The 21,689-nt window shown below is 36.2% G+C and overlaps 1 long non-coding RNA gene across 1 annotated transcript; it reads left to right on the top strand.

Annotated features, from left to right (window-relative positions):
* The first annotated feature begins 12,646 nt into the window (after positions 1–12,646).
* LOC147056196 (uncharacterized) lies at positions 12,647–18,148 on the top strand. The gene is made up of 2 exons (XR_015066478.1): positions 12,647–14,862; positions 15,043–18,148. It is a non-coding gene; the product is annotated as an uncharacterized LOC147056196 (long non-coding RNA).
* Positions 18,149–21,689: the final 3,541 nt, after the last annotated feature.

Genomic DNA, 21,689 nt, shown 5'->3' with positions numbered 1-21,689 from the left:
TTTAAGTGGACCTCAGTGCACAGAGAGCTTAATTTGGTCAAATTGCGCAACCGCAGCGCGCCGGCCGGGCGCTCACTGTCGCATTGCTTTAGGAGCGTCTTTTTGTTTCAGAATGGCTTTACTGCTCCCACTTGCTTCATTTGGAGGCATGATTAGAGTTGATGCAATTCTCAGACTAACGAGAATGTAATAACGAACGGAGTCAGTTGGCATGCGGGTCCTCTAGGCTCATCTCGCGAGGTTTGACAACCAAATTTCGTTCGACATCTGAAGCAAAAAATCTCGAATTTTTTGTTTGAATACCGAATTGTTCGAGAACCGGGACGTTCGAAAACCGAGGCTCCACTGTAGTCAGTCATGTCACACATCAAACGCAACCTCCCCACTGTTACATATCAGTCATGTCACAATTGTTCGAGAACCGGGACGTTCGAAAACCGAGGCTCCACTGTAGTCAGTCATGTCACACATCAAATGCAACCTCCCCACTGTCACATATGTCAATATGTAGTGGGTTTTGCAGCAGTGTGGTAACGCCTTCGATATCAGTGCATTCAACGGCTGTGGATGGGGCTCTTGCGCATGAGCACTGGTTCACGTCTCTCAGTTGTGCGCATGCCACCTGTATCACAAATAAACGGAGTTTGATAACCACACGACTCGGATCATCTTACACCCACCCACCATGGACAGTTTGCCCACAGAGTAAAGCAATCTAGAGTGAATGCAATCTTCTCTGCCCTCCACCACCCTCACCCACCTGGACAAGGATTCTTATGTGAAGATGTCGTTCATCGACTTCAGTTCAGCATTCAACACCATAATCCAGGGGTGTCCAAACTTTTTGCAAAGCGGGCCAGATTTGGTTAGATGAAAATGTATAGGGGCTGACCATTCGCACAGCATCCCTTGAACCATTACCATTTTAAATGAACTTGTAAATATGAAATTATATCCTTTGCTGTCTGCAGCCATTTTGTTGATATTGCAAAAGAGAATCTGTTGTCAATTGCACTACCAGAAAAGTTAAAGATTAAAATAGTAATAAATTGAATACAAATAAACAATTTCATGAAAGTTGAAAATTTTTTTTTATTAGATGTATTAGTTTGTTTTATTATTGTTCTTGTTGTATTCATGAGAAGGGTGATATTGGTGTTTGTGACTGCTGTAAACAGGCCAGGTTGCATCATATCAGATTTTTATTGCAAATTGAATTATTCTCTATTTTATCTTTTTTATTTCAACTTCATACGCAACAAATTACTTCATAATCACAAAATAATAATCCAGTCTGTTTGTTTATGATCACTGTGAGTGCGCGGCGCGGACGCGTAGTAGTGTGGTGAGTTAGTACAAAGTAGACAGCTCTCACCAGTAGTCCAGGGTTGTTGTTTTTTTTGCCTTTCCCTGTGCAGCGTCACTTGCAGTGTCTCTGATTTTTGCGTCAACTTAGTCCTTTGTGTGTGGACATTTGTGTCACTGATTATCTTGCAAATAGACACCTGTGTGTGCGTGAACTGTGAAGGGACGGAGGAGACACGCTGCAACCGATCATGAGCGCTGGCTCATGTGCACGTTCCCGTTAGGATGAGTTTCATTTCTGTGGCTCGCTCTGGGTCACGTAGGTCCCCGCGACAGTGCCAGCAGGCCACTTATTATTGATTTTATGACACAATGTTTTGGGCCAGTCTAAATTTTAACACGGGCCACATTTGGCCCGTGGGCCGGACTTTGGACATGCCTGCCATAATCTCACAACATATCTGCAAATTGGACAAGATGGGGATCAGCACCTCCCTCTGCAACTGGCTGTTAGACTTCCTCATTCATAGGCCTCAAGCTGTAAGAGTTGGCAACTTGAGTACTATCACCCTGAACACAGACCCCCCCCCCCAAAGCTATGTGCTCAGTCCTCTGCTCTTTACCCTGATGACATATGACTGCACAATATCCCAACAGTCTAACCACAGTGAAATTTGTGGACGATACAACTGGTGGGTCTTGTCACCAAGAGAGATTAAACTACAGGGAAGAGGTCTATCTTCAGACCTGTTTATACAAATACACTGTAGAGAAAGTGAGGAGCACCAAACTCATAGGGGTGCACATTAGTGAGGACCTTTCCTGTACTACCAACATCACATCTCTGACGAAGAAGGCCGAGCAACACCTCCACTTCCTGCGCGAACTCAAGAAGGCAAGTTCTCCACCATCCACCATGAACACAGGGGCACCATCGAAAGCATCCTGACCAGCTGCACCACAATATGGGCCGGAAGCTGCACAGACTATAACAGAAAATCTGTTCCAGGCATTGTGAACACACCTGCCTGTATCATTGGTGCCCCTCTCCCAGCCCTGCAAGACATACAGTCGTAAGCAGATGTTTGGGCACCCCTGATCATTTTCATGATTTTCCTTTATAAATAATTGGTTGTTTGGGTCAGCAATTTCAGTTGAATATATCATATAGCTGACAAACACAGTGATATTTGAGAAGTAAAATGAAGTTTATAGGATTTACAAAAAGTGTGCAATCATTACTTGAACAAAAGTAGGCTGGTGCATATATTTGGTCACTCCAACAGAAAAATCCTCCTTTGGCAGAAATAACAGCCTCTACATGCTTCATATAGCTTCCAATGATAGTCTGGATTCTGGTTGAAGGTATTTTGACCATTCTTCTTTACAAAACATCTCCAGTTACCGGTATTTAAGGTGGCCAGTTGCAAGTCGTTCTCCTCTTAGCATCTTCTCTGAGGAGTGGCAACATGGGAGCCTCAAAACAACTGACAAATGACCTGAAAACAAAGATTGTTCAACGTCATAGTTTAGGGCAGGGGTGTCCAAACTTTTTGCAAGGAGGGCCGGATTTGATCAAGTGAAGGGGCCCGGGGGCCAACAGGTTTTGGACATTTTTTAACTCCAAACATTTCATGCAAATTCACAGTGTTATAAAACAAATTTCATTGTCACAATTGTCTTTATTTTTCAAATGACAAAATAACCAAGTATAAGTCACTCAAGCAGATGTGAACAACTCTAAAAACAAATTCTAGATTTCCTACTGGACAAGAGTAGGCGAAACTTCCAGTCGGAAGTTACTGCTGAAACTGTCAGAAAAAGCTACTAAGGTATGACCTTGCAACTTGTCTGAACAAAAGAATACTATGGCTAGGCACAGTTCTAGTTAGGGCCCGGAGTGGCAGGCCAAGAAAAATCTCAGATAAGCAGAGGCAAAGGATGGTGAGAACAGTCAAAGTCAACCCACAGAGCAGCTCCAAAGAACTAGAACATGATCTGTGCATCGTTCAACTATTCAGTGCACTATGTACACAGAGATGCTGTATGGAAGAATGCAGAAACGTTTTCTGCGCACATGCCACAAACAGTCACTTGAGGTATGCTAAAGCACTTTTGGACAAGCCAGCTTCGTTCTGGAATAAGGTGCAGTGGACGGATGAAACTAAAATTTAGTTATTCGGACATAAGGGGCAGTATGCTTAGAGGAAGAAGAACACAGCATTCCATGACAAACACTTGCTACCCACAGTCAGATTTGGCAGTGGTTTCATCATCCTGTGGAGCTGTGTGGCCAGTGCAGGTACTGGCAATCTTGTTAAAGTTGAAGGTCGCATGGATTCAAGTCAGTATCAGCAGATTCTTGCAAACAATGTTCAAGAATCAGTGACAAAGTTGAAGTTGCGCAGGGGCTGGATACCTCAACAAGAAAACGACCCCAAACACTGCTCGAATTCTACTAAGGCATTCATGCAGAGGAACATTCTGGAATGGCCATCTCAGTTCCCAGACCTTAATATTATTGAAAATCTGTGGTGTGATTTAAAGCGAGCTGTCCATGTTCGGAAACCATTAAACCTGACTGAACTGGAGATATTTGTCAAGAAGAATGGTCAAAAATACCTTCAACCAGAAGGCAGGCTCTCATTGGAAGCTATAGGAAGCGTTTAGAGGCTTTTATATCTGTAAAAGGATTTCTAAAATATTGATGTCATTTTTCTGTTGGGGTGCCCAAATTTAGGCACCTGCCTACTTTTGTTCAAGTAATGATTGCACACTTTCTGTAAATCCTATAAACTTTATTTCACTTCTCAAATATCACTCTGTTTGTCTGCTATATAATATAGAGTATTTCACTGAAATTGCTGATCGGAACAACCAATGATTTATAAAGAAAAATCTTGAAAATGATCAGGGGTGCCCGAACTTTTGCATACGACTGTATACACCACCCACCTCACCCGCAAGGCAATCACTATTGTTGGGGATGCAAGCCATCCTGCCCACAACCTATTCAGCCTCCCGTCCTCTTGGAGGAGGTACAAGAGCCTATGTTTCCGCACCACCAAACTCAAAAACAACTTTGTCCACCAGGCTATAAGGATGTTGAACTCTCTCCCCTCAGGTCCATCAAGGCTGTCATGAAGCTGAGGAACTGTCTTCACTACTTTATTTTATTATTGTATTTATTAATATTATACTATTTATCATCGAATGTCATGCACTGTCTCTCTTACTACATTACTGAATGTTGTGCACTTTGTTATTTTAGTCCTTGTTGCTAAACTCTCATCACGAGCACTTTACTTGACTAATGTCACTGGAGTATTAGGTTGGACTTAGCATTAGGTGAACTCAGCTTTGACAGTATTGTTACTTGGTCTCTATGTCTTGTCGTGTTACCACCGTGGGATAGTGAGGAACGTACATTCAGTTCCTTTGCATGTCTGCTACATGTGAAGAAATTGACAAAAAAAACAGATTTTGAGCGCTTTACCGACTCTTTGATAATTGGAGCAGTTGAAAAGGTAATGATGTATATCATATTATTTGAAGAGATATGACGCTATCAGTGTAAAGGGAAATGTGCTTTCAGCAGTTTGCAAACATCTTTTTTAAGGTTGTGTTAAACTTATAATCATATCAATATAATATCTAGTATTGGAGTGCTCGTGTGGATTGGTCGGTGGCGAAGAGTGTGCAGGCAAACTGCATGAACTTGTTTTCTTTGAAGTGTTGTGGAACAGGCCCAGACAGGGAGTACCGGATGAAGGGAGTACCGGGCGATAACACCTCAAGGTCGGTGAGAAACGAGAACAACAACATGTCCAGGTGGTTGGGCTTCGCGGGGAAAACCCAACCGCCTGACCACAGCGATAACACCTCAACGGGGAGGAGAAAAATTGCAAATCGCAAAATTGTTAGGTGCGCCAATGTGTGGATTGGGACATAGCAACTCGTGTTAAGTGTTGATCGCAATTTGGAGTCAGATCAATAGCTAAAATCCGTATCCTAACAAGCGTTATATCTGTGTTAGCTTGGTGACTGGAAAGTAACACGTAGTCATGCCCCAAATGTGGAAAGGTTGCCGTGCTTAGAGTTATTATATTGTGGTACATGTGTACTATATTTAGCAACAAACTAACCTCCATAGGGTCTCCTTACTGTGAGGTCTGCTTCCCCTCAAGCCTCTTCTGCCTAATCTTTTTTATGTCAAATTTTCCTGTCTTATATGTGCAGTTTTTCAAAAAGTGTTGACTGTTCATATTGAAATCTTGTCCAGCTTCATATGAGGCCTCTTATTTTCTGTTTGTTTTCTTTACCCTTACCCAGTCATCCCTCTCAGTTCACTCTACTTCGTCTGTTTGTCCTACACTTCTCGCAAATCCTGCCCAACCAGCAGGAATAAGGCTCTCTAACAGCAGCACCTGAATCAACTCTTTGTTTGATCACATTCTGTGTAGAACAGAAAACTCCCTCATAACGATGTTATGTCAAGCTTCACTCATGTTTACACACATCCTGTCGAGGCTCACAATTCCACAGAGGATATTTGTAACTGTCTGCTAAATGTGCTTCAAGGGGAATGTTTTCTAAAACTACTCGGGTACTGACCCACAAATTGAAAGTTAAACCTGCTGATTTTAAAGCCCAAATATCACGGTAATAAATTCTACTGTTTTACATTTTATTCATTTAGTTGTGGTCTGTATAAAGTGGAACAACGATGCTTTTGTCTCAATTCCTCGTTTTGATACCATCACAGGTCCCTCTTTTCTACTTGTTCTCAGGTGCGGCTAAGAGCAAGCCGTTTTGGTACGGTCTCTTTATATTATCTATATATAAAAAGGTTAACCGAGGTAGCATTTACTTGCGCCGCAAACGTCTTGATTGATTAAAAGATATCAATGAGAGAAGACTTATCCATATAACCATACATGACACGTAATAAAATAAATCCCCACACAATATTGATGAATGTCTTGTAAACAAGCACTGCATTCAAGCTACTTCGTAGCCAATGCTAGCGCTAGCGAGAAGCTAACAAATGCATGAAACACATTGTGTGACCTAAGAATAATACAGCACCTTCGATGCAATTCATCTGATACAACTACTCAAAACACACCCACAAGAAGTGAAAACCTAGAGCGCACAGCTCCAATATCAGCAGAAAGACTGACGCTAATAGGTATGAAAACGAATGCAGATACAATATTATTCAAGTGAAATACTTTAATTTACTTTTTTTTTAACAAATTATTTTTGTGTCATATCAAGCTTACCGCTATACTTTGTTCGACGTTTTCATAGACTGAGGAACGTAACCATGAATGAAACAAAATCTATCAGCGAATCTTTCTCTGTACGGACAAAAGATTTCTGAAATACTCGTCCTTGAAAAAGCATGACTTTGCCCACAGACGTGGGAACACTGCTTGAAAAATGAAATTTGACCAGGCACTTCTATTAGGTTCTGATGTTGTGCAATGAATTGTGTGGATTGATGCATCCGACAAGGAAACATTTTGATCTCTCCACTTCGGCCTCCTTGAGTTGTTTGGACTACAAAGGTCTACAAAGTAATAAACAAGGCGGATTAGTTCTAAAAACATGGCAGATCTGCGAATCCACCATGTTTATTACTTGGATTTTCGTTTGGCAACACCCATTACCTTGTTTTGTCCCGCCCCAACAGATGTGACGTAATAGGTAAAAAAAAAAAAACCTAATAGAAAACGGAGAGAAAAATAGTAACGGAGTAAAAAATAGCCCCCCAAAATGATCATAACAGTATCTCTGCACAGCACCTGGAGGTATATATTACACGTTTCTACATTCCTGGATACTCCAGATACACAAGAACATTATTTTAAAAGCAAAAAAAGTAGATTTTCCATGATACGTGCCCTTTACTGTTAACCAGAATGAAAATTCAAACAAAGTAGGAAATGCGTGATTAATTATGTATTTATCTGCATGAGCATCACTCACAGTTTTGCATCTGATTGCAACAAAAATGTGAAATAATTTTGTACACTGTATGTTGTATCAATATACATTACATTTTTTAAAATATTATTTACAATATACAATATGCTGCAAACTGACTATTATTTTGGCCTTTGTACCTCCAAATGCATTTGTAATACTATGAGTGCCCCCCAATGCATACCGGCTGATGATTCTCCAAATGGAAAGCAAAACACATTTGATTGTTAAGTGAAAAACGTTTTATTGTGTTTCCCTAATTTAAACATTGTCATTTTTTAACTCCAACATAAAAACTATGTTGCCTTGAAAATAAATAAGTACAATAAAATTCATTTGAAGCCAATAATTCAGGTCTTTTACAACGGCATTTAAACTTTCAATATTAGGAACTGTTGCATGTTTTGCGGGATGTCCGTTGTTGGGAAACAAAGGTGTGGAGTTTAGAGTTGGTTCTTTATTGGCAAGATCTTGAGTTGTTTAATGGCGGCCATTACACAAGGTACGGCAACAGATGAAACAACAGCTTCTGTCTCCAGCTTGTTTTATACTGTCCAGAAAGGTGGGAGCTTGTCACATGACCATTTCGTACCTGAGGCGGGAACTTGTCACATGACCATTTCGTACCTGAGTGTGGGGGGCGGCACCCCCCAGTGTGTACGTGTGTGTTTGCCTATGTGTGTTGTATTCGTGTTCTGATTGAGCAGTTATGTTTGTATAAAATGATAAAAGAATTGTACATATATGAGCATCATATTGTACAGAGATTATCCACCCTGATAGAACATGTCCACATTGCTGTTGCTCCCTCTTCAGAACAAACCACTGAACAAGAATAATATTCAGACCCACTAAATCAGTTGTACTTTGTTTTTATCAGTCATTTGAGCGTTTATGAGACACTTGACGACACACAGCTGTTGTGATTTTGGTGCGCTCGCACCACATTCCCAATTGAACACGTGAACAAATTACGACTCATTCATCCGCAGCTCTAGTTTCCATGTACCCCTGCAACATGTTCATATAGGTCATATGTTAAGTGTACCTGTGTTTGGGAAAAACTGATCTTGGGCACTCTTCGAGTTTTATTTATGGCATTTTGCTTTTTAAATTAAAAACACTTTTGATTTTCACAGGCAGTAATCCCTCGTTTATCGCGGATAATTGGTGCTAAAACCACCTGCGATAGGTGAAAATCTGCAATGTAGAGAAAATGTTTACTAAAGTGCTTAAGAGTACAAAAACATTTAAAAGTACAATATACAGTTTAAAAACACAATAAAATACAATAAGTTTTGGGTCACTTCCGGTTTGCCTGAGGTCACTTCCGGTCTATTTGGGTTCACTTCCGGTTCATTGGGGGTCACTTCCGGTTCATTTGGGGTCACTTCCGGTCTATTTGGGGTCACTTCCGGTTGGCCTGAGGTCACTTCCGGTTCATTGGGGGTCACTTCCGGTTCATTGGGTGTCACTTCCGGGGTCCCTGGGGTCACTTCTGGTCCAATCAGGGCTCATTGGGGTCACTTTAGGGTCAATCCAAGATGCCCGCCACATAGTGGAAGTGGGGGTCAAGGGGGTGAATATGGGAAGCATAAGGTGAATAAAGTTGGAATGGGTTGAATCGGTTGAAAAATGTGGAATTTAGAGGAAAAACACCGAATTTTGTAGAATTTGGTGGAATTTCTAAATTGAAAATGCGGAATTTTGGGGAAGTGGGAATTTGGGGAATAGCGTGGAAGAATATGAAGAGTTGAAAGCTGGAATGGGTTGAATCGGTTGAAAAACGTGGAAATTTAGAGGTGAAAAACGGAATTTGGGGGAATTTGGTGGAATTTTATGGAATTTCAAATTTTAAAATGCGGAATTTTTGGGAAGTGGGAATTTGGGGAATAGCGTGGAAGAATATGAAGAGTTGAACGCTGACATGGGTTGAATGGTTTGAAAAACGTGGAATTTAGAGGTGAAAAACGGAATTTTGGGGAATTTGGTGGAATTTCAAAATTGAAAATGTGGAATTTTTGGGAAGTGGGAATTTGGGGAATGTTGAGAATCTTTCCCAATGTGATGTGAATGTGCTGAATGACGTGAATTTGAAACTGGAATGACGTGAATTTCAAACTGGAATGACGTGAATGTGAAATGTTGAATGTGCCATTGAGAATGAATGCGGAAAAATTTGTCGGGAATTTGGGAATTTTGCGGAATCTGAGAATTTGCGGAATACGAAAAATGGAAGCGCTCATCTCGTGAATATTTGGAATGAGTGAAAAGTGGAATGGAGTGAATGGGTTGAATTGTTTGGAAGAAGAAGGACAGAAATCGCGGAGAATAAAATAGAAGAAGAAGAAGAAGAACTAGAATTGGCAATTTCTGGAGAAATTGCGTGTGAAGGCGAAGGCACTTCACACTATTGTGGGACTCGAAATAATGATTAAATGAAATAAAAATGGTAAATTAATAATGATGATTAAATAAAATAAAAATGGTAAATTAAAGATGATGATGAAAATAATTATTTAAAGTGATGTGTTAAAATTGAATGAGTGAAAAATGAATGAATAAAAAATAATGGCCAAGCGGGTTTCGAACTCGCTCGCAAACATGGCTCGTGTTGAAAGCGCCATTCTCTTCTTACTGAGCTAAACAGCGACTTAGTGTTGTTGTAGTGGAATGATGCTATTAAACGAGAAATAAAAATGGTAAATGACGTTTGGTAAAAATGTTTTTAAATTAAAATTAAATGAATAAATAAATGAATGAAAAATAAATAAATAAAAAATAAATGGGTTAAATAAATGAGTTAAGGAAAGAAATCATGAGAAAAGTTGTCAGATGTCAAAATTCGAACTCGCTGGGGATCATGGCTCGTGTTGAATGCGCCATTAAGAATGAATGGGGGATTTTAAGGCACAAATTTGCTAATTATGCAAAAACGGTAAATGTTGTGAACAAATAAAATACTAGCAGTCATGCCGTGAATTTTTGGAACGTGTGAAAGTTGGAATGGGGTGAATCGGTTAAAGCATGTGGGAGTAGTTAGGTGTCAAAAAAGTGGGAGAAATAAATTGTTTAATAATAACTAGAATTGGCAATTTCTGGAGAAATTGCGTGTGAAGGCGAAGGCACTTCACACTATTGTGGGACTCGAAATGATGATTAAATGACATAAAAATGGTATATTAATAATGATGATTAAATAAAATAAAAATGGTAAATTAATGATGATGATGATGAAAATAATTATTAAAGTGGTGTTAAAATTGAATGAATGAAAAAAAAATATTGGTCAAGCGGGATTCGAACTCGCACGGGAACAGCGCTCGTGCTCCAAATTCCAGTCTCTTCTTACTGAGCTAAACAGCGGCTTAGTGTTGCTGTGGTGGAATGATGATATTAAACAAGAAATAAAAGTGGTAAATGCCGTTAAAACGGTAAAATGATGTTTTTAACTTAAAATTAAATGAATAACTAAATGAATGAATGGAAAATAAATAAATAAAAAATAAAAGAGTTAAATAAACGAGTTAAGGAAAGAAATCATGAAAAAAGTTGTCAGATGTCAAAATTTGAACTCACTCCTGAACGTCGCTCGTGTCTAATGCGCCATTAAGAATGAATGGGGGATTTTAAGGCACAAATTTGCTAATTATGCAAAAACGGTAAATGTTATGAACAAATAAAATACTAGCAATCATGCCGTGAATTTTTGGAACGTGTGAAAGTTGGAATGGGGTGAATCGGTTAAAGAATGTGGGAGTAGTTAGGTGTCAAAAAAGTGGGAGGAATAAAGTAGGATAATAATAACTAGAATTGGCAATTTCTGGAGAAATTGCGTGTGAAGGCGAAGGCACTTCACACTATTGTGGGACTCGAAATAATGATTAAATGAAATAAAAATGGTAAATTAATGATTAAATAAAATAAAAATGGTAAATTAATGATGATGATGAAAATAATTATTAAAATGTGTTAAAATTGAATGAATGAAAAAAAAATATTGGTCAAGCGGGATTCGAACTCGCACGGGAACAGCGCTCGTGCTCCAAATTCCAGTCTCTTCTTACTGAGCTAAACAGCGGCTTAGTGTTGCTGTGGTGGAATGATGATATTAAACAAGAAATAAAAATGGTAAATGCCGTTAAAACGGTAAAATGATGTTTTTAACTTAAAATTAAATGAATAACTAAATGAATGAATGGAAAATAAATAAATAAAAAATAAAAGAGTTAAATAAACGAGTTAAGGAAAGAAATCATGAAAAAAGTTGTCAGATGTCAAAATTTGAACTCACTCCTGAACGTCGCTCGTGTCTAATGCGCCATTAAGAATGAATGGGGGATTTTAAGGCACAAATTTGCTAATTATGCAAAAACGGTAAATGTTATGAACAAATGAAATACTAGCAGTCATGCCGTGAATTTTTGGAACGTGTGAAAGTTGGAATGGAGTGAATCGGTTAAAGCATGTGGGAGTAGTTAAGTGTCAAAAAAGTGGGAGGAATAAAGTAGGATAATAATAAGAAGAAAAATAAAGTAGAATAACAATAGTGTGAAGGGCTTCGCCTTCACACTAATAAAGTACAATAACAATAGTGTGAAGGCCTTCGCCTTCACACTAACAATAATAAGAAAAACTAGAATTGGCAATTTCTGGAGAAATTGCGTGTGAAGGCGAAGGCACTTCACACTATTGTGGGACTCGAAATGATGATTAAATGAAATAAAAATGGTAAATTAATGATGATTAAATAAAATAAAAATAATAAATTAATGATGATGAAAATAATTATTAAAATGTGTTAAAATTGAATGAATGAAAAATTAATGAATAAAAAAATTATCGCCAACCGGGATCGAACTCCCTCGCGGAAGTGGCTCGTGTTCCAAACGCCATTGTATTCTTACTGAGCTAAACAGCGGCTTAGTGTTGCTGTGGTGGAGTGATGATATTAAACAAGAAATCGGTAAAAACGGTAAAATGATGTTTTTAACTTAAAATTAAATGAATAACTAAATGAATGATGAAAATAATTATTAAAATGTGTTAAAATTGAATGAATGAAAAATTAATGAATAAAAAAATTATGGCCAAGCGGGACTCGAACTCGCTCGCGGACGTGGCTCGTGTTCAATGGACCATTGTCTTCTTACTGAGCTAAACAGTGACTTAGTGTTGCTACGGTGGAATGATGATATTAAACAAGAAATAAAAACGGTAAAATGATGTTTTTAACTTAAAATTAAATGAATAACTAAATGAATGAACGGAAAATAAATAAATAAAAAATAAAAGAGTTAAATAAACGAGTTAAGGAAAGAAATCGTGAAAAAAGTTGTCAGATGTCAAAATTTGAACTCACTCCTGAACGTCGCTCGTGTCTAATGCGCCATTAAGAATGAATGGGGGATTTTAAGGCACAAATTTGCTAATTATGCAAAAACGGTAAATGTTATGAACAAATAAAATACTAGCAGTCATGCCGTGAATTTTTGGAACGTGTGAAAGTTGGAATGGGGTGAATCGGTTAAAGCATGTGGGAGTAGTTAAGTGTCAAAAAAGTGGGAGGAATAAAGTAGGATAATAATAAGAAGAAAAATAAAGTAGAATAACAATAGTGTGAAGGCCTTCGCCTTCACACTAACTAGAATTGGCAATTTCTGGAGAAATTGCGTGTGAAGGCGAAGGCACTTCACACTATTGTGGGACTCGAAATGATGATTAAATGACATAAAAATGTTAAATTAATGATGATGATGAAAATAATTATTAAAGTGATGTGTTAAAATTGAATGAATGAAAAAAAAATATTGGTCAAGCCGGATTCGAACTCGCACGGAACAGCGCTCGTGCTCCAAATTCCAGTCTCTTCTTACTGAGCTAAACAGCGGCTTAGTGTTGCTGCGGTGGAATGATGATATTAAACAAGAAATAAAAATGGTAAATGCCGTTAAAACGGTAAAATGATGTTTTTAACTTAAAATTAAATGAATAACTAAATGAATGAATGGAAAATAAATAAATAAAAAATAAAAGAGTTAAATAAACGAGTTAAGGAAAGAAATCATGAAAAAAGTTGTCAGATGTCAAAATTTGAACTCACTCCTGAACGTCGCTCGTGTCTAATGCGCCATTAAGAATGAATGGGGGATTTTAAGGCACAAATTTGCTAATTATGCAAAAACGGTAAATGTTATGAACAAATGAAATACTAGCAGTCATGCCGTGAATTTTTGGAACGTGTGAAAGTTGGAATGGGGTGAATCGGTTAAAGCATGTGGGAGTAGTTAGGTGTCAAAAAAGTGGGAGGAATAAAGTAGGATAATAATAAGAAGAAAAATAAAGTAGAATAACAATAGTGTGAAGGCCTTCGCCTTCACACTAACTAGAATTGGCAATTTCTGGAGAAATTGCGTGTGAAGGCGAAGGCACTTCACACTATTGTGTGACTCGAAATAATGATTAAATGAAATAAAAATGGTAAATTAATATAATGATTAAATAAAATAAAAATGGTAAATTAATGATGATGATGAAAATAATTATTAAAATGTGTTAAAATTGAATGAATGAAAAATTAATGAATAAAAAAATTATGGCCAAGCGGGATTCGAACGTCCTCGTGGAAGTGGCTCATGTTCAAAGCGCCATTGTCTTCTTACTGAGCTAAACAGCGACTTAGAGCTGCTCTGGTGGAATGATGCTATTAAACGAGAAATAAAAATGGTACATGCCGTTAAAACGGTAAAATGATGTTTTTAACTTAAAATTAAATGAATAACTAAATGAATGATGAAAATAATTATTAAAATGTGTTAAAATTGAATGAATGAAAAATTAATGAATAAAAAAATTATTGCCAAGCGGGATTCGAACTCGCTCGCGGACGTGGCTCGTGTTCAATGGACCATTGTCTTCTTACTGAGCTAAACAGCGACTTAGTGTTGCTGCGGTGGAATGATGATATTAAACAAGAAATAAAAATGGTAAATGCCGTTAAAACGGTAAAATTATGTTTTTAACTTAAAATTAAATGAATAACTAAATGAATGAATGGAAAATAAATAAATAAAAAATAAAAGAGTTAAATAAACGAGTTAAGGAAAGAAATCATGAAAAAAGTTGTCAGATGTCAAAATTTGAACTCACTCCTGAACGTCGCTCGTGTCTAATGCGCCATTAAGAATGAATGGGGGATTTTAAGGCACAAATTTGCTAATTATGCAAAAACGGTAAATGTTATGAACAAATAAAATACTAGCAATTATGCCGTGAATTTTTGGAACGTGTGAAAGTTGGAATGGGGTGAATCGGTTAAAGCATGTGGGAGTAGTTAGGTGTCAAAAAAGTGGGAGGAATAAATTGTTTAATAATAATAATAAGAAGAAGAAAAATAAAGTAGAATAACAATAGTGTGAAGGCCTTCGCCTTCACACTAATAACTAGAATTTGCAATTTCTGGAGAAATTGCGTGTGAAGGCGAAGAAGCTTAATATTTTTTTGGGGGGAATACTGTGGAATGATTTTGGAATGAGTTGAATTTCTCGAGAAAAGTAGAATTTAGAGGTGAAAACGGAATTTGGGGGAATTTGGTGGAATATGGTGGAATTTGGTGGAATTTGGTGGAATTTCAAATTTGAAAATGCGGAATTTTTGGGAAGTGGGAATTTGGGGAATAGCGTGGAAGAATATGAAGAGTTGAAAACTGGAATGGGTTGAATCGGTTGAAAAACGTGGAATTTAGAGGTGAAAAACGGAATTTTGGGGAATTTGGTGGAATTTGGTGGAATTTCAAATTTGAAAATGCGGAATTTTTGGGAAGTGGGAATTTGGGGAATAGCGTGGAAGAATATGAAGAGTTGAAAGCTGGAATGGGTTGAATCGGTTGAAAAACGTGGAATTTAGAGGTGAAAAACGGAATTTTGGGGAATTTGGTGGAATTTGGCGGAATTTTTGGGAAGTGGGAATTTGGGGAATGTTGAGAATCTTTCCCAATGTGATGTGAATGTGCTGAATGACGTGAATTTCAAACTGGAATGACGTGAATGTGAAACGTTGAATGTGCCATTGAGAATGAATGGGGAAAAATTTGTCGGGAATTTGGGAATTTTGCGGAATCTGAGAATTTTCGGAATACGAAAAATGGAAGCGCTCATCTCGGGAATAGTTGGAATGAGTGAAAAGTGGAATGGAGTGAATGGGTTGAATTGTGTGGAAGAAGAAGAAGGACAGAAATCGCGGAGAATAAAATAGAAGAATAATAATAACTAGAATTGGCAATTTCTGGAGAAATTGCGTGTGAAGGCGAAGGCACTTCACACTATTGTGGGACTCGAAATGATGATTAAATGACATAAAATTGGTAAATTGATGATTAAATAAAATAAAAATGTTAAATTAATGATGATGATGAAAATAATTATTAAAGTGATGTGTTAAAATTGAATGAATGAAAAAAAAATATTGGTCAAGCCGGATTCGAACTCGCACGGGAACAGCGCTCGTGCTTCAAATTCCAGTCTCTTCTTACTGAGCTAAACAGCGGCTCAGTGTTGCTGTGGTGGAATGATGATATTAAACGAGAAATAAAAATGGTACATGCCGTTAAAACGGTAAAATGATGTTTTTAACTTAAAATTAAATGAATAACTAAATGAATGATGAAAATAATTATTAAAATGTGTTAAAATTGAATGAATGAAAAATTAATGAATAAAAAAATTATCACCAACCGGGATCGAACTCGCTCACGGACGTGGCTCGTGTTCAAAGGACCATTGTCTTCTTACTGAGCTAAACGGTGGCTTAGTGTTGCTGCGGTGGAATGATGATATTAAACAAGAAATAAAAACGGTAAATGCCGTTAAAACGGTAAAATGATGTTTTTAACTTAAAATTAAATGAATAACTAAATGAATGAATGGAAAATAAATAAATAAAAAATAAAAGAGTTAAATAAACGAGTTAAGGAAAGAAATCATGAAAAAAGTTGTCAGATGTCAAAATTCGAACTAGGAACGTCGCTCGTGTCTAATGCGCCATTAAGAATGAATGGGGGATTTTAAGGCACAAATTTGCTAATTATGCAAAAACGGTAAATGTTATGAACAAATGAAATACTAGCAGTCATGCCGTGAATTTTTGGAACGTGTGAAAGTTGGAATGGAGTGAATCGGTTAAAGCATGTGGGAGTAGTTAAGTGTCAAAAAAGTGGGAGGAATAAAGTAGGATAATAATAAGAAGAACTAGAATTGGCAATTTCTGGAGAAATTGCGTGTGAAGGCGAAGGCACTTCACACTATTGTGGGACTCGAAATGATGATTAAATGACATAAAAATGGTAAATTGATGATGATTAAATAAAATAAAAATGGTAAATTAATGATGATGATGAAAATAATTATTAAAGTAATGTGTTAAAATTGAATGAATGAAAAAAAAATATTGGTCAAGCGGAATTCGAACTCGCACGGGAACAGCGCTCGTGCTCTAAATTCCAGTCTCTTCTTACTGAGCTAAACAGCGGCTTAGTGTTGCTGTGGTGGAATGATGATATTAAACAAGAAATAAAAATGGTAAATGCCGTTAAAACGGTAAAATGATGTTTTTAACTCAAAATTAAATGAATAACTAAATGAATGAATGGAAAATAAATAAATAAAAAATAAAAGAGTTAAATAAACGAGTTAAGGAAAGAAATCATGAAAAAAGTTGTCAGATGTCAAAATTTGAACTCACTCCTGAACGTCGCTCGTGTCTAATGCGCCATTAAGAATGAATGGGGGATTTTAAGGCACAAATTTGCTAATTATGCAAAAACGGTAAATGTTATGAACAAATGAAATACTAGCAGTCATGCCGTGAATTTTTGGAACGTGTGAAAGTTGGAATGGGGTGAATCGGTTAAAGCATGTGGGAGTAGTTAGGTGTCAAAAAAGTGGGAGGAATAAAGTAGGATAATAATAAGAAGAAGAAAAATAAAGTAGAATAACAATAGTGTGAAGGCCTTCGCCTTCACACTAAAAATAAAGTAGAATAACAATAGTGTGAAGGCCTTCGCCTTCACACTAATAAGAAGAAGAAAAACTAGAATTGGCAATTTCTGGAGAAATTGCGTGTGAAGGCGAAGGCACTTCACACTATTGTGGGACTCAAAATGATGATTAAATGACATACAAATGGTAAATTGATGATTAAATAAAATAAAAATGGCACGGCATTGATGATGATGATGAAAATAATTATTAAAATGTGTTAAAATTGAAAGAATGAAAAATTAATGAATAAAAAAATTATGGCCAAGCGGGATTCGAACTCGCTCGCGGACGTGGCTCGTGTTCAATGGACCATTGTCTTCTTACTGAGCTAAACAGCGATTTAGTGTTGCTGCGGTGGAATGATGATATTAAACAAGAAATAAAAACGGTAAAATGTTTTTAACTTAAAATTAAATGAATAACTAAATGAATGAACGGAAAATAAATAAATAAAAAATAAAAGAGTTAAATAAACGAGTTAAGGAAAGAAATCATGAAAAAAGTTGTCAGATGTCAAAATTTGAACTCACTCCTGAACGTCGCTCGTGTCTAATGCGCCATTAAGAATGAATGGGGGATTTTAAGGCACAAATTTGCTAATTATGCAAAAACGGTAAATGTTATGAACAAATGAAATACTAGCAGTCATGCCGTGAATTTTTGGAACGTGTGAAAGTTGGAATGGGGTGAATCGGTTAAAGCATGTGGGAGTAGTTAAGTGTCAAAAAAGTGGGAGGAATAAAGTAGGATAATAATAAGAAGAAAAATAAAGTAGAATAACAATAGTGTGAAGGCCTTCGCCTTCACACTAATAAAGTAGAATAACAATAGTGTGAAGGCCTTCGCCTTCACACTAATAATAAGAAGAAAAACTAGAATTGGCAATTTCTGGAGAAATTGCGTGTGAAGGCGAAGGCACTTCACACTATTGTGGGACTCGAAATGATGATTAAATGACATAAAAATGGTAAATTGATAATGCTGATTAAATAAATATTAAAAATGGTAATTTAATGATGATGATGAAAATAATTATTAAAATGTGTTAAAATTGAATGAATGAAAAATTAATGAATAAAAAAATTAGAGCCAACCGGGATTCGAACTCGCTCGCGGAAGTGGCTCGTGGTCAGATGACCATTGTATTCTTACTGAGCTAAACAGCGACTTAATGTTCCTGCGGTGGAATGATGCTATTAAACAAGAAATAAAAATGGTGAATTCCGTTAAAACGGTAAAATGATGTTTTTAACTTAAAATTAAATGAATAACTAAATGAATTAATGATGATGATGAAAATAATTATTAAAGTGATGTGTTAAAATTGAATGAATGAAAAAAAATATTAGTCAAGCGGGATTCGAACTCGCACGGGAACAGCGGTCGTGTTCCAAATTCCCGTCTCTTCTTACTGAGCTAAACAGCGGCTTAGTGTTGCTGAGGTGGAATGATGATATTAAACAAGAAATAAAAAAGGTAAATGCCGTTAAAACGGTAAAATGATGTTTTTAACTTAAAATTAAATGAAAAACTAAATGAATGATGAAAATAATTATTAAAATGTGTTAAAATTGAATGAATGAAAAATTAATGAATAAAAAAATTATGGCCAACCGGGACTCGAACTCACTCGCGGACGTGGCTCGTGTTCTTAGGATCATTGTCTTCTTACTGAGCTAAACAGCGGCTTGGTGTTACTGCGGTGGAATGATGATATTAAACAAGAAATAAAAACGGTAAATGCCGTTAAAACGGTAAAATGATGTTTTTAACTTAAAATTAAATGAATAACTAAATGAATGAATGGAAAATAAATAAATAAAAAATAAAAGAGTTAAATAAACGAGTTAAGGAAAGAAATCATGAAAAAAGTTGTCAGATGTCAAAATTCGAACTAGGAACGTCGCTCGTGTCTAATGCGCCATTAAGAATGAATGGGGGATTTTAAGGCACAAATTTGCTAATTATGCAAAAACGGTAAATGTTATGAACAAATGAAATACTAGCAGTCATGCCGTGAATTTTTGGAACGTGTGAAAGTTGGAATGGAGTGAATCGGTTAAAGCATGTGGGAGTAGTTAAGTGTCAAAAAAGTGGGAGGAATAAAGTAGGATAATAAGAAGAAGAAAAATAAAGTAGAATAACAATAGTGTGAAGGCCTTCGCCTTCACACTAACTAGAATTTGCAATTCCTGAGGAAATTGCGTGTGAAGGTGAAGAAGTTGAATAAATACTCGGGGAATGCCGAAGAATGATGTTGAAACGAGTCGAATCGGTTGAAAAATGTCGAAATTAGAGTGGAAAAAGGAAATTTCGGAAAATTCGGTTGAATTTCAAATTTGAAAATTTGGAATTTATGGTAAGTGTGAATTTGTGGAATAGGGAGGAAGAATATGAAGAGTTGAAAGTTGAAACGAGTTGAATCGGTTGAAAAATGTAGAAATTAGAGTGGAAAAAGGAAATTTTGGAAAATTTGGTTGAATTTCAAATTTGAAAAATGTGGAATTTTTGTTAAGTGGGAATTTGGGGAATAGGTAGGAAGAATATGAAGAGTTGAAAAGTTGGAATGGGTTGAATCGGTTGAAAAATGTGGAAATTAGAGTGGAAAAAGGAAATTTTGCAGAATTTGGTTGAATTTCAAATTTGAAAAATGTGAAATTTTTGCTGAATGGGAAGGTGTGGAATAGGTAGGGAAAAGATGAACAGTTGAAAGTTGGAACGAGTTGAATCGGTTGAAGTATGTAGAAATTAGAAGTGAAAAAGGAAATTTTGTGGAATTTTGTGGAATTTTGTGAAATTTTGTGAAATTTTGAAACGTGAATATGTGAAAATTTTGAATTTGCCAAGTTTGGGAATGTCCCCAATGTGATTTGAATGGGTTGAATGATGTGAATTTCAAACTGGAACAACGTAAATGTGAAATGTTGAATCTGCCATTAAGAATGAATGGGGAAAAATTGCCGGAAATTTGTGAATTTTGTGAAAACGGAAATTTTTTTGAATGTGTAAAATTTGAGCACGCAATTCCTGAATATTTTGAATAAGTGAAAAGTGGAACGGAGTGAATCGGTTGAAGTATGTGGAAGTAGTTAAACATCGAAAAAACAGGCAGAATAAGTAAAATAATAATAATAATAATAATAATAATAATAAAGGACAGGAATAACAATAGTGTGAAGGTCTTCACCTTCACACTAAAAAATAAAGTAGAATAACAATAGTGTGAAGGCCTTCGCCTTCACACTAATAACTAGAATTGGCAATTTCTGGAGAAATTGCGTGTGAAGGCGAAGGCACTTCACACTATTGTGGGACTCGAAATGATGATTAAATGACATAAAAATGGTAAATTGATGATGATTAAATAAAATAAAAATGGTAAATTAATGATGATGATGAAAATAATTATTAAAGTGATGTGTTAAAATTGAATGAATGAAAAAAAAATATTGGTCAAGCGGGATTCGAACTCGCACGGGAACAGCGCTCGTGCTCTAAATTCCAGTCTCTTCTTACTGAGCTAAACAGCGACTTAGTGTTGCTGTGGTGGAATGATGCTATTAAACGAGAAATAAAGATGGTAAATGCCGTTTGGTAAAATGATGTTTTTAAATTAAAATTAAATGAATAAATAAATGAATGAATAAAAAATAAAAAAATAAATGAGTTAAGGAAAGAAATCATGAAAAAAGTTGTCAGATGTCAAAATTCGAAGTGTTTGTGGGAGTAGTTAGGTGTCAAAAAAGTGGTAGGAATAAATTGTTTAATAATAATAATAAGAAAAATAAAGTAAAATAACAATAGTGTGAAGGCGAAGGCCTAATAATAATAATAAGAAGAAGAAAAATAAAGTAGAATAACAATAGTCCTTCACACATTCACACTAATAAAAAAAAAATAAAGTAGAATAACAATAGTGCGCCTTCACACTAAAAAAAAGAAGAAGAAGAAAAATAAAGTAGAATAACAATAGTGTGAAGGCCTTCGCCTTCACACTAATAATAATAATAATAAGAAGAAAAATAAAGTAGAATAACATTAGTGTGAAGGCCTTCGCCTTCACACTAATAAAGGACAGGAATAACAATAGTGTGAAGGCCTTCGCCTTCACACAATAATAATAAAGTAAAAGGAGTAGAATAACATAAGTGTGAAGGCCTTCGCCTTCACACAATAAACAGGAAAATAAAGAAAATAAATAAGAGTATATATATATATATATATATATATATATATATATATAGACAAAATGAGCACAAGACCTTTATTGTAGTTTTATACACTTTAAAACTACGTGCAATCACTATTTATTATTTACTTTCTGTACATACCTCATTTATTTAATATAATTACCCA

This window comes from Syngnathus leptorhynchus, chromosome 6 (assembly GCF_054491065.1).
Source record: "Syngnathus leptorhynchus isolate UIUO chromosome 6, UIUO_Slep, whole genome shotgun sequence".
Classification (NCBI taxonomy): domain Eukaryota; kingdom Metazoa; phylum Chordata; class Actinopteri; order Syngnathiformes; family Syngnathidae; genus Syngnathus; species Syngnathus leptorhynchus.
This window is presented reverse-complemented; position numbering and strand designations above follow the sequence as displayed.